Source organism: Camelus dromedarius, chromosome 3 (genome assembly GCF_036321535.1).
Source record: "Camelus dromedarius isolate mCamDro1 chromosome 3, mCamDro1.pat, whole genome shotgun sequence".
NCBI classification, from domain to species: domain Eukaryota; kingdom Metazoa; phylum Chordata; class Mammalia; order Artiodactyla; family Camelidae; genus Camelus; species Camelus dromedarius.
Genome location: NC_087438.1, coordinates 49,585,789 through 49,598,333, shown reverse-complemented (window position 1 = coordinate 49,598,333; position 12,545 = coordinate 49,585,789). Strand labels below are relative to the sequence as shown.

At 47.6% G+C, this 12,545-nt stretch overlaps 1 protein-coding gene across 2 annotated transcripts in view; it reads left to right on the top strand.

Moving 5' to 3' along the window:
* Window positions 1-1,310: 1,310 nt before the first annotated feature.
* The window catches only part of GCNT4 (glucosaminyl (N-acetyl) transferase 4), a 28,198-nt gene continuing 16,963 nt past the window's right edge, over window positions 1,311-12,545 (top strand). Inside the window, exon 1 of one of the 2 annotated variants that reach the window (XM_064481557.1) lies at window positions 1,311-1,486. The gene's annotated coding sequence lies outside the window, so the exon portion shown is untranslated. Of the gene's footprint in view, window positions 1,487-1,759; window positions 1,961-12,545 lie in introns of those variants that run through there. The other variant, XM_031446794.2, reaches the window with a different exon arrangement.

The following is a 12,545-nucleotide window of genomic DNA, read 5'->3' as shown; positions in this document are numbered from 1 at the left end:
GAGAAGGAAGAGAGTAACTGAAGAGGACAGGGAATGAGTATAAAACGACCCAAAACAAAGTTTACAAACTTTATGTTAAAGATATTTTTAAGGTCCTCATAGAGAGTTTGCTTTATGACAAAAAGGTTGATCTGGGACTTGGAGAACAAAAGCAAGTGAATGACTGGGCAACCACTTTATGGTGTATTAAAAATTTTTTAAATGACCAGTTTGGGAGGAACTATGTGTGTATGGACTTCACAGCACCCATTGCTTGAGATACAGAAATCTATGTTATGAGCCTGGCTGATGACAGCTGGTGGACCATTTGGATTCTAGCCCTGGAGGCCTAAATTACCTCCGTTGCTGACAGCATGGACGTTAGGACAGACCACTTGGGTCTGAGTTGTGACTCCATCACTCACTGGCAAGTTATTTTGCTTCACTTGCCTCCCTCTCCTCCTCTGTAGAATCAGAATAGAAATGGCATCTCCCTCAAACACTTGTGATGATTGAAAGATAAATATGCAGGAATTGCTTAGAACAGTGCCCGCGTGGATAATAGAAGCCTTAGTTGTTTCTATCTGCATCACCATGTGCAGATGAGGAAGACCCGAGGGTGAACTATGTGACCTTTAATGAGTCTTCCAGAAAGAGGCGGTCCCACGGCAGATGCGGAGATGAGTGAGTGCAAAGCTTGAAAGTAAGTCCACAAAATGCATATGAAAATTCTTGCTTTTCCCAACACAGGGAATGTTTAAATTTTTTTTAAAGGCAGGGTGGTCTCAGGGTGTCTACTACTGCGGGAAGACTCCAGAATCTGGGAGTAGAGGATACGAGGTCCTAGGCAGCGCTCCCTCTTTGGGGTTTCCTGGGTCTCAAGACCTAATCGGTTTTACCTGGTACTATGAGGCTCCTCACAACCCACCTGGCATGCGAAAGGTTTTCAGTCAACATAGGTTGACTGAGGAAGGGAGAAAGAAACCAGCTGGGATTAACTTCCCTGGCGCGCCCCCTTCCCCGTAAGGCAGGCCCCGGGAGCCTCTGGCCCCTAAGGACTCCGAGCGCCACGGGAAACGTCTGCAAGGGCGAGAACTGCAAGCACAGCGTACGGCTTTCACTTCACAAAGCTAGCGTAGAACCCGATACCAGGGCTGAGGCATAGATAGTGCCCAGTTGGTGAAGCAGGCGTGTGCTTGCTTTCCTGCAGTTACTGGGTGAGCAGAATCGGTACCGGATACCGCGCCCGCATGGCCCGCCACCCTCACCCCCACTTGAGGGTAAAGAGGAAGTTTTGGAGTGTCTATTTGACAAGTAGGCACAGACTGAAAAACAGCTTCGTTCTCTATTTATTGGGCCTAAAGCTCCACCTTCCCACGCTGCTCCTAGATATTTCTCTAGGCTGCGTGGGACACTGTCCTCGCCTTACCAATGAAAGCGGGGCGATTCCTGCAGGGCCGGAGCCTCGCTGAGCCCAGCCTTCGGGGGAAAGCAAAGAGTCGCAGATGTGAGTTTGCTTTGTCACTGCCCTCTCAGCGACTTTGGACTAGTCACTTAGTTTTCCAGACATCGGCTTCCTTGCCGTTGAATGCGGGGAGGGAGCCGAACCTGGCTGACGCGCCAGGCAGCGGCGGAGAGCGGAGCGCGCGGCGCGCTCCTGGGAACTTTGCCCCGAGCGCGGAGCCGGGACCCCGGAGTGCGGGGGCGGGAGCTCCCTCCGCGGGAGCGCGGCGGCGGCGGCGCTCCTCCTTCCCTCCACGTCACGGGGGCCGCTCGGCGCTCTCCCACCACCGGCCGAGGGAGAGCAACTCCCAAGCAGGGCGCGCCGCCGAGGTGGCGGAGGAGGAGGTGGAGGAGGCGGGAGCCAGCCGCCACCGCTGTCGCCGGGGGACCGGGAGCCCGAAGCGCAACTCGCGGCCCCTCGGGAGCAGCGTCCGCAGCCACGGGGAACCCCGCGCTCGGGGCTCCCCCCCTCCCTGTCGTAAGTCGGCTTGGCCACGCAGGCCAGGGAGAACGCGCGGGGCCGGGGTGCGGGGGCTGTCCCGCCGTGGCGTGTGCGGGGCTCCTGGCCCAGTGGCGCGTGGCCAGGGCGTCCGGACCCCCTCCTCGCGACTTTCGTTTTCCCGCCGGGGAAAACTTGGGCGCCGGGTCCCCTGCGGGGCGGGGAGTGGAGGGGGCGTCGGCCCGGGGGAGCCGCAGCCGGATCCCAGGCCGAGCCCCAGCCTGGCTGTGCGCCCGCCGTGACTTCGGGGCCCCGCCGGCGGCTGTACGCTGGAAAGTTCTCCGAGGTCGGCGCTGGAGAAGAGGGCGGCGGGCTGCGGGGAGGCCGGCGCGTGTCAGCGGGAGGGTGCCCTGGGAGATGGGGCCGGGAGGCCAGCATCCCAGGTTACCGGAGCAGAGACGGGCCGGGAGTCGCCGGGCGCGTCCGCACCAGGGTTTCCCTGGGACTCTCCCCGAGCCGTGAGAACGCGGCTCCCGGACGCGCTCTTCCCTAGGGCGGAGGTCGCGCAGCCTCGTCCTCCGTGCTTAGACCCTCTCAGGTGAGGGGCGCCGAGGGGCGTGGTCCCCGAGGGACCTGCGGAGCCTGGGTCCCGACGCCGGCCTTTCCGCACCCCCGCCAGCTTCTCCGCAGCCCGGTACCCGCGGGCCCGGGCCACGCTGCCTGGCAGCGGGAGGCGAGTGGGCGGGAGCCGGACTCGGCGCGCGGGAATGGGCTGCTGGCGTGGCTTCTCCTTTAGGACCAGGCAGGGTAGGATGTCTTAATAGTTTGGAGATCAGAAGCTGCGGGGCTGACCTCCGGCCGCGCCCTCCGCTGGGACGGGCTTCTGCGCTTTTTGAGGTCAAGTTTTCTTGCCGCAGAGCTGGCCCCAGTCGTCCCTCTGCGAGGCGGCACCTCCTCCACCGAGCTGGGAGCCTCAGAGCCAAGAGGTCTGGGCTCTCGGAGTTTACCATCTTAACCTAGGCTAAAGGTGCGAGTGGGTGGGTGTTGTTTTATAAATTTAAGAACTAATCTTTTCTGCCTGGGGATGGTTTTCCGCGTCGTTGTAGCCGGGAAACCTGTGTTTCCCCTGTCTGGGTGAGCTGGACTAGACGTTAGCCCCGAGGCACTTGGCTTTTCATCCTCTGGTTCTTTAAACTGAAAAGCAACAAACCAGAAGATTACGGGAATTGGAGATAACAATTAAGTGTCTGTGTGGTGTGGTAGACAGAAGTCACGTCTTCTGATCTTACATGCATAAAACGCCCTTTTTTGGTCCCTTTTGATAACTTCTGTTAATGGTTTCTTGAGGAAGTAAAATCTTTAAAAGTGAGTTACTGCAGGGAGCAGTTCCTATGTTGCCCTTTCTAAGAATCCAATTCTCTGTGAGAAATGACCAATTAAAATGCTTTTGAATTATATCTTACTTGTATTTGCCGAGAAACAATAGCCAAAGAGCCAGGTTGTGTGGCCCTGAGTGTTCCCGGGAAGACTGAAAGACTTCCCGTTAGGAGTGGAGAAGTATTCCTTTGAGAGGCAAAGTTTATAGTAATTTGCTGAATGCCACAGTACCTGCACAGAAGGAGCTAGGAGTGAGTGGCATACTTGGGCAGTAACTCAAAGTTAGCACTTGGTGGCACCAGGCTAAGTACCCTCGGGATAGGCTCGCAATAAATAGGTATCAGTCTGACTTTGAATGAAACTCAGACGTGGGGCAGTGCCCAGTTTCTGCTCTTTCCCATGAGAATGACTGGCAGCTGGAGCCACCACTTTTGGGAGTATGACTTGGTGACACCGGCTTTAGCATAGCACCACAGACTAGAAGTAACAGTGTATCAGCTTCAAAGGATTTCCTTCTTAGGTTCCAACGCAGGAAGAAAGCAACGAGACAGTGAGATTATGTGATGTGAGGTTGAAAGTCAATCCATCGGTCCAAATACATTGAGCACTTATTTTGTGCCGGGCCTGCACTGGGTGCTGTGGGAGCACATGGGTCTGGTGGGGGTGGTGGTGGCAGGAAGCCTTCTTGGGGAGATTTAAGGTGGACCTGAAAGGTGAATAGGAGCTTCATAAACTAAGCAGGGGGAGGAGGAGGAGAAAAGGGGAGTGTATTCTCGCTCCAGGGAAGGGTGGACCCTAAGACCAGAGGAGGGCAGAGCAGAGAGAGTTCCTGGCAAGGAGAGGTCCAGTGTGGCCTGAGGGGCCAGTGGCACCAGGTGAGGTCAGCAGGTACCAGAGCTCGATGATGCCAAGTCTTGGGGCCATTTTGTGGACTTGATTCTCAAGACAGTGTCACACCTGAAAGTATCCTGATGAGATTTAGATTAAAAACAAAACTCCAGGTGCTGTGTGGAGAAGGGCTGCTGTGGGCTGGTGTGAGGGCCTAGCACAGTGGCAGTAGGGATGACACGAGTGGGTGGATTCTGGGGGGACTTGACTAGTTTTCTGTAAGGTATGAAAGTACAGGTGACTGCTTGTAAGTTTGGGCTTAAGCACTGGGGCAGATGGTGCTGCCCTTTACAGAAGAGGGGACACTGGCAGAGGGGCAGATGGGAGGAAAGACACATTTTTGATTTTGTTGAGTCTAAGCTGCTTTTGAAGCTCCTAGGTGGAAATCCTTAAGAAGTGGCTGGAGAGAGCTGATCGCCCCAAAGAAGCTGGGGATCATCTGTATTGGGGTGTTATTTTAAGCCTGAGGTGGATTGAGGGGGTGACCTGGAAAAGAGCCCCTATCTTTATGGGGAAAGGTGGAAGGAAAACAGGGGCCGCAGTACTGGGTCTCAGCTGGCGCTGTAGCGCGTGCACACCCGGCACGGTGCAGGTGTGTGTGCGCGTGCATGTGTGCTGAGGGGCTGAGGGCTGACAGTGGCCACAGCACTTACTCCCTGGAGGCAGCTCCTTCAGTGAGAGGGGGGACAGAGGGATCGATGGCTTTATGAAGAAGAGAGAGCCTCCTGCATGTTACATGTGAATGGGATGGAACCAGTTGGAAGGAGAGGTTGAAGATACAGGATATCTCTGGAGCTTCCTTCCCACTCTTGGAGTAGCAGGTAAAAAACAGTCTGGTTGTGTTGCCATTTTTTTTTTTTAATTGAAGTATCGTCAGTTTACAGTGTTGTGTCAATTTCTAGTGTACAGCATAATGCTTCATTCATAACATATACCTACATATATTTGTTTTCATATTCTTTTTTATTATAAGTTACTACAAGATGTTGAATATAGTTCCCTGTGCTATACAGTAGACACTTGTTGTTTGTCTATTTTATACACAGTAGTCAATATCTGCAAATCTCAAACTCCCAATTTATCCCTTCCCACCCCCTGTTCCCACTGCTAACCATAAGTTTGTTTTCTGTGTCTGTGAGTCTGTTTCTGTTTTGTAGATAAGTTCATTTGTGTGTGTTTTTTTCCCCAGATTCTACATATGAGTGATATCATATGGTATTTTTCTTTCTCTTTCTGGCTTACTTCACTTAGAATGATGATCTCTAGGTCCATCCATGTTGCTGCAAATGGCATTTTATTTTTTATGGTTGAGTAGTATTCCATTATGTAAATATATCACAGCTTCTTTACCCAGTCATCTGTCGATGGACATTTAGGTTGTTTCCATATCTTGGCTGTTGTAAATAGTGCTGCTGCGAACACTGGGGTGCATGTGTCTTTTTAAATTAGAGTTCGCTCTGGATATATGCCCAGGAGTGGGATTGCTGGATCATGTTGTGTTGCCATTCTGATATCAAACTCACATAACTTAAACCATCAACATCCACTGACACAATATTTTGAAGCACATATGGCGGTAAAATTTGAAGTTTTACTTTGTAGATCATGCAAATTTAATGATTAGGAGAAACATAGATGGAAATCATGAAACAGTTACAGTGTATCTAAGAGTGGCCCCTGGAGTGAGACTGCTGAGGGTCCCTGGTTCTGGCCCTGCCACTCCCTAGCTTATGACCTTGCACAAGTTTCCTGACCTTTTTGTCTTAGTTTCCTGGTCTCTGAAATGGCCACACCTAAGGGGTGTATGTGCTGTGGTACCTTCTCGTGGGCTGTTGTGACGATTGCCTGTGTGCATGCTGTATGCACAAGATAGGGGTGTGTGCATTGTGCCTGGTGCATAGTGAGTATTCAGCAAGCCTTAGTGCCAGGGGTTTTATTATGAGGGTGTCATTTCCATCATTTTCAGATGTGGAATCTGAGACTCAGAAGTTTGAGAACGCGCCTAACGCTGTAGAGCCAGTGGCCAAGTTAAGGTTGGGATCTCATTTGCCTGACTCGCAGGCAGGAGCGCCTCCCACTCAGCATGTTGACAAGTGTCAAGTGCTGGGTGCTGTATGGAACTAACTGTAACAAAAGGATCTGGTCACTCCCCATCAGAAGGCAAGAAGCAAAGCAGAGAATATCAATGTCGAGGCTTACAGACTTTTCCCAAGCAATTTAGAGATGTATGTTTTGTATTAATTTGCATTGCTTTGCATGTCATTTTATATGCACTTCCATATGCTGGTAGTTTTCCTAGTGGGATCTAAAGACTGAAGCTTCAAGTATATAAGATCAAATAAAATTAATCAGGAATTGAGTGCAGCCGCTTCAAAACCTAATGAGCCCCAGGGCGTGGTGGGCTCAGCGTAGGCTTTTGGGAAAAAGACTGGGTCAATATTTACTGTTTCAGAAAATGTGGGAAACCGGACACCATCTGATAAAAGCAGGTCACATCTTAATGTGTAATGAAGCTTGATTTGCTGAACACAATAGAAAAATACAGAAAAAGTGGAAGAAGAGCAGAGGGAAACTGTCTATTATATAAAATACCAGAAAACGAGACAAGCAAAAGTCTGCTTTATGAAGCTGAAATAATAAGAAACACTTAAGAGTCGGAAAGTAAAGGTGGGACTTCTGCTAAACAGGATGAAATTTTAAAAAGAGCATAATCTTAAATACAAATGTGTGGGGTTTTAAAACCAGCAAATTCTCCCTAATTTGGACTTACTGGGAAATAGGCCATTGTGTCTTAGTTAAATGTTAGAAATACATATATTGTAAAAGAAACCAAAACTGTGACTTTGTTATTTAGAGCAGTGGTTCTCCAGGTGTGGTCTGGACTGACTGGCTGCGCCAGCAGCACCTGGGAACTTGTTAGAAATGCAAATTCTGGGACCACCAGCTCTGCTGAATCAGAGCCTCTGGGGATGGGGCCCAGCAGCCTACAATGTAGTATTTGGAGCCAACTTTCATTTCTCTTTTGCGTTTTCACCTTCCATTTCCCTCCAGTGGTCACCCACTTCTCACTGTGCTGCTCACCTTCCGTCAGTCAGCATCCTCGTGGAGGGTTGTACCCAGACACAAACCCATCCCTTCCTCTGTCTCAAGGTCTAAATTGGTGGAAGATGCTAAGGTCCCTTTAGGCTTTCCTGTTCTGCAGCTGTGTGGTTCTCATGCTGTCCAGGACCACACCACTTTGATTTTGCTGCCTTTTAAAAATCTTTTGGCAATCTCATACCACACAAACTGTGACTCCTTCTGAACATACAGTCAGCCAAAACTCCGAACCACTCTCTACAGATGCTCCTGTTAAACCACATTCTCCATCTGGTAGAATGCAGTTAATTTCTTGGATTTGAATGTTACTCGATCCAAGTCTGTCCAAATCTGTTTGGGTCCTATTTCTGTCCATTTTCACATGAATCTTTGAGTCCTCTGCCAACTTGTCTGCCAATGTCCTGGCCTGAGGAATTAATAACAATATGAGCATCTTTGTTAGAGGCCTTTCTCAGTGTTAATGAGGCTTAAAACTTGGCATCTTTTGCCGTCCTTGTGTAGCTGAAATCAGAAGGATAATTGTCATCAGTCCCATCCTTGTTTGCATTTAAATCACTGCTGTTCAGAAGTGTTCCTCACACGGTTTCTCCACGTGGGGCCGCGTCAGCTTGGGGGTTTTTGTACGTGACACAGAGGTAAGTTTCAGCTTATTTATGGTCAGATTAAGATGAATTCAGAAATTTCAAAATAATAGGGAGCAAAAATTCTGCCTTGTCATTACTCTCGGCTTTATGGCCCTCCCCACCCAAGCTCTAGAACTTAAGAGCTTTGTGCTGAAGTCCACATTTCACCAAGAGATTAAGGTTATTTAATTTTTTTCGATGTAAAATTTTGCTCCTACACGACTCTCACAGGAGTACAATTAGGTAATATAATCATACAAAAAAGTTTTAAAAAGTGAAAAAGCAAAACAGCCTTATGGCAAGAATGGTTTTTGATCCAAATTTTATTTACAAATCAAAAATTGACTCACAGACATAGAAAACAAACTATGGTTACCAGAGGGGAAAGGGCAGGGGAGGGATAAATTAGGAGTTTGGGATTAATAGACACACACTACTATATATAAAATAGATAAACAACAAGGACCTACTGTAGAGCACAGGGAACTGTATTCTATTTCTTGTCATAACATACAGTGGAAAAGAATCTGAAAAAGAAACATATATATGTGTATGTATAACTGAGTCACTTTGCTCTACACCTAAAACTAACATTGTGAATCAACTACACTTCAACAAAAAATAAAATCTAAAAAATGCTTTGAGCCATGGTCTCTAGAGCATGAAAAAGAACCTAGAATCGTGCCGTTACGTCTTTCATGTCCTTATCCATGCTGCCCAAATCCTCTTCCTCTTCCCTACCCTCCATTGAAAGACTAGCCTTAACCCAAACTGCAAAAAAAAATCCCAATAAAATCCAAGCCTGCTTTCTTCCTCCAGGATACTACCAAACGTCTTTTGATGTGATATTCTGCTTACAAAGGCAAGCAAAAAACAAACAAACCAAAGAAACCAGTGATGGGTGCTAAAGGAGCTCTTTGTAACCTCAAGTAAATCTCCTTGACTGCTGTACTTCTGGCTCTTTGATTGCTTTTCCTTCTCCCCCGTCCCCTCTTCCCCAGGGCAGAGCCTGCTCAGAATGCAGTGAAGAGTGAGCAGTAGTGCTCAGGATTGGGGAGAACAGGGTCTAGCGTAGCCTGTAGCCCGTGTGCTTGCCAAGAGTCCTTTTCCTTCTCAGCGTCACAGGCAGCGTATTTGGAATATTTGCACTGTTGCGTCCTTTTCCCACATGCCTGCATGCCACCTGGGGGCAGCAAGGAGGGGCTCTCTCTGCCCAGCCATCACCTTCCACCAGGTTCTCCCTTCCTTCAGCCTTGCCAGCCACCACCCTGCCCGACTCTCAGGCAGGCCGAGGCAGATATCATCTCAGGTGGGTTGGGAGAGAAAAGCAGAGTGACACACGAGGCAGGCACAAATTCAGCCGCAAAGACTACATCATGGAAAGATGCTAGCAGAGTGATACGGAGATAGTGGGGCTGACGGAAGGAATGTGGAACCAGAGGAGAGAAGCTAAGGAAGGAGGAACATAAAATGAACACTATGGCAGGAGAGCCCCTAAAGAAAAGAAACATTTCCAAATGCTAGCTAGTGACTTACCTTTTCTGGGAAGTTCTCTCTATACAATAAAATTCAAATGGAACCAAAGAGCTGGGATTTCTTGGATTGTCGTCAAGTCTCCTAGGACCTCACTGTTTCTCTCTGTTCCTCCAGGCAGTACAGGTTCCAACTGTATCTCTCCAGAATCTAACACAGTGCCTGCGTAGCACATGGTAGACACACAGCAAATGTTTTCTGGATGGATGGGCAGCCAATTGAAGGGGGATAGAAATAGAATATCTAAGAATAAAGGCATATATAAGATATGTACCCCAAAGAAGTGGAAGCAGGGACATGAGCTGATGTTGTAGCCCTGTGCTCATAGCAGCAGCGTTCACAAGAGCCAAAAGATGGAAGCAGTGCAAGTACCCATCCACAGACAGATGAATAAACAAAATGTGATATTGACGTACAGTGGAATATTATGCAGCCTTAAAAGGCAGGAAATCTTGACACATGTATTACATGGATGAAACTTGAACACATGATGTTTGGTGAAATAAACCAGCCACAAAATGACAAATATATGATTCCTCTAATATGGGATTCCTTGAGTAGTCACATTCATAGGAAGAAAAGCAGAATGGTGGCTGCCAGGGGCCACAGAGAGGGGAGTGTTTAATGGACACAGAGTTTCTGTTGAGAAAGGTGAACAAGTTCTGTGAATGGATGTTGGTGATGGTTGCACAACAGTGTGAATGTACTTAATGCCCCAGAACTGTACACTTAAAAATAGTAAAATTTTAACCATTGATTCATCCATGTCCATCTGCCTCTCCATCCATCCATCCATCCATCTGCCCATCTTTCCATCTGTCCATCCAGCCACTCCCCAACCCATGATCTCACCAACATTTATGGGATGGCTTTTCTAGGATAGGCTAAGAAACAGAGACTTTTTAACACTACTGATTTTTTAAAAATGGTTACAATGGTAAATTTTATGTTATGTGTATTTTACCACCATAAAATAAGAGAATATTTTCATGATCATAAACTAATTCATAAATGTGGAACAACAAAAGAAAGGTTATTTTTATAACAAAGAAGTGAACCAGTTAGCGTTTGGAAAATGCAGATTATAGAGAAGACAGCAATGATGCCAGACTTCAAAATGTGTTTAAAACCTTTCCACTAAAAATGTGTTGCCTAATAATGACAGGGACTTTCAAAGGCTTTTAGTCATGCCCACTCCCCTTTGCCTCTATGCTTCCCTCCTTAAAAGCAAAAAACAAAATAAAAAAGTCTTTATTTTGGAAAATTTTCAAACCTATGGAAAAGTAAGAATAAAAAAAAAGTTGCACTTGTCTCACTCCCCCTTGACCATGAGAATGTGGGAGGCTTTGACGTGCCTTCTGCACTATCCTGCCTGATGGAGACCCCCACTCTTGGCCCCCGGAGGGTCTCTGGGTGCAGGAGTGGGTGTGGCACGTGGAGGATGAAGCCCCATCCTTGTTTGCAGAGGAGCCCCTGGTCTGTTATATCCAGTGCCCCTCCTCTGGCAGTTGCTTGTTTAAATGCTTTTGACCCCTTACCATCATGCACCCTAAGTGCCCGTCAGCTTTTCCTGCCAAAATATGCCCAATGCATGAGCAGAGTTAGTCTCACTGTCTCCACGTGAGTGAGTGCCCTTGGCCCTCTTTCACAGATGAGGAGGCAGAGGGCTGACTAGATTAGTGACAGCAGTCAGGACTGAAGTTCAGAATCATTGGCTTTAAATTCCAAATCACGATGTTGCACCGAGAAGTAAAGCAGAAGGGTGAGATGGAGAGGGTCGAGTGTGTGGCTGGAGGTGAGGAGTGGGCTCAGGCAGGTAGGGGAGGGAAGAGGGGGGCTCAGAACTACTCAGCATGGTCCCCCCCCCCCCCCGTGGTACTACATCTGCCTTTTTGATTAACAAGCTTGTTACAAAACAAGCTCTCAAGAAGGCAGTCCACCTGTAAGGTGGCCGTCAGAGATTATATGGTGCTTATGACTAGAACCAGACGAGAGGTTTGCCACATGCTGAGTCGTGCTTGCCTGAGGCATGGTGGGCGGGCTGTGTAGTTCATGCCGATATATGAGAGTCAGTTTGGTGAATCTTGGATCCTGCTTTTCTTCAGAGGTTTGTCTAAAGCCACTGTCTGCCTCTAAGTACAGGCAAATGAGAAGTTCAGCATCATCTGAGACATAATTTTGCACTTGACTGTATAGAAGATTATACTGTTGTACAAGTAGACACTTTAATCTGGTTTAAATTTAAGCTTAACTTTGTACACATGTGCATGTATGTGAAGCATTACCAGTTTCATATGGTTCATCATTCAAAGTGCAGCTTTGCAAAATTACTTAAACATATAAGGGCTTATTTTTCTCACATGATAAGAGTGCGGAGTAGTCTCTTGGCCTGTTCTTTATGGTCCCCAGGTGGCTGCTACCATGCTAGCCATCATGTCTGAGTTCCAAGCAGAAAAGCAGATGAAGGGAAAAAATCAAAATGGCACACACCCTCCACCCTGATTCAGATTCTTTTAAAGAACTTCCCCAGATACCCCACATTGTATTTTGCTGACTGCTCCTCTGCAGTGGAGGCTGGGAAGAAAGTCTTTTAGAGAGGTATGTTTCTGCCACCAACAATAATACAGAGATTCTCTTAGAAAAGAAGAAAAGGAGGGTGGATTTTGGGAGGCAGGTGCTATCTCTACCAGAGCCATAAGTAAAATCCTCACCTACTTGGGTCTGTGGCTGAATGCCATCCCACTGAACTCTGTCTATTCTGGCCGCACTATTTCAGTGATTGTAATATTGTAATCTGTTTGGAAATCTAGAGAGTCTGATATTTCCTTTTGCATCCCATAGAGTTGGCATATAAATTTGCTGAGATGTTTAATTTTTAACTAATCTTTTTACTTTTTTATTATATTAGCTAAAAGTAGAACCTACATGTTGAAACCTGTTATCTTAATTTAAACCATTTCTAGAGGATATAACAAAAAAGAAACAGATTCACAGATATAAAGAACAAAATAGTAGTTATCAGTGGAGAGAGGGAAGAAGGGAGGGGCAAGACAGAGACAGTGGGTTAAGAGATGCAAACTACTGTGTGTGAAATAAACCGCAGG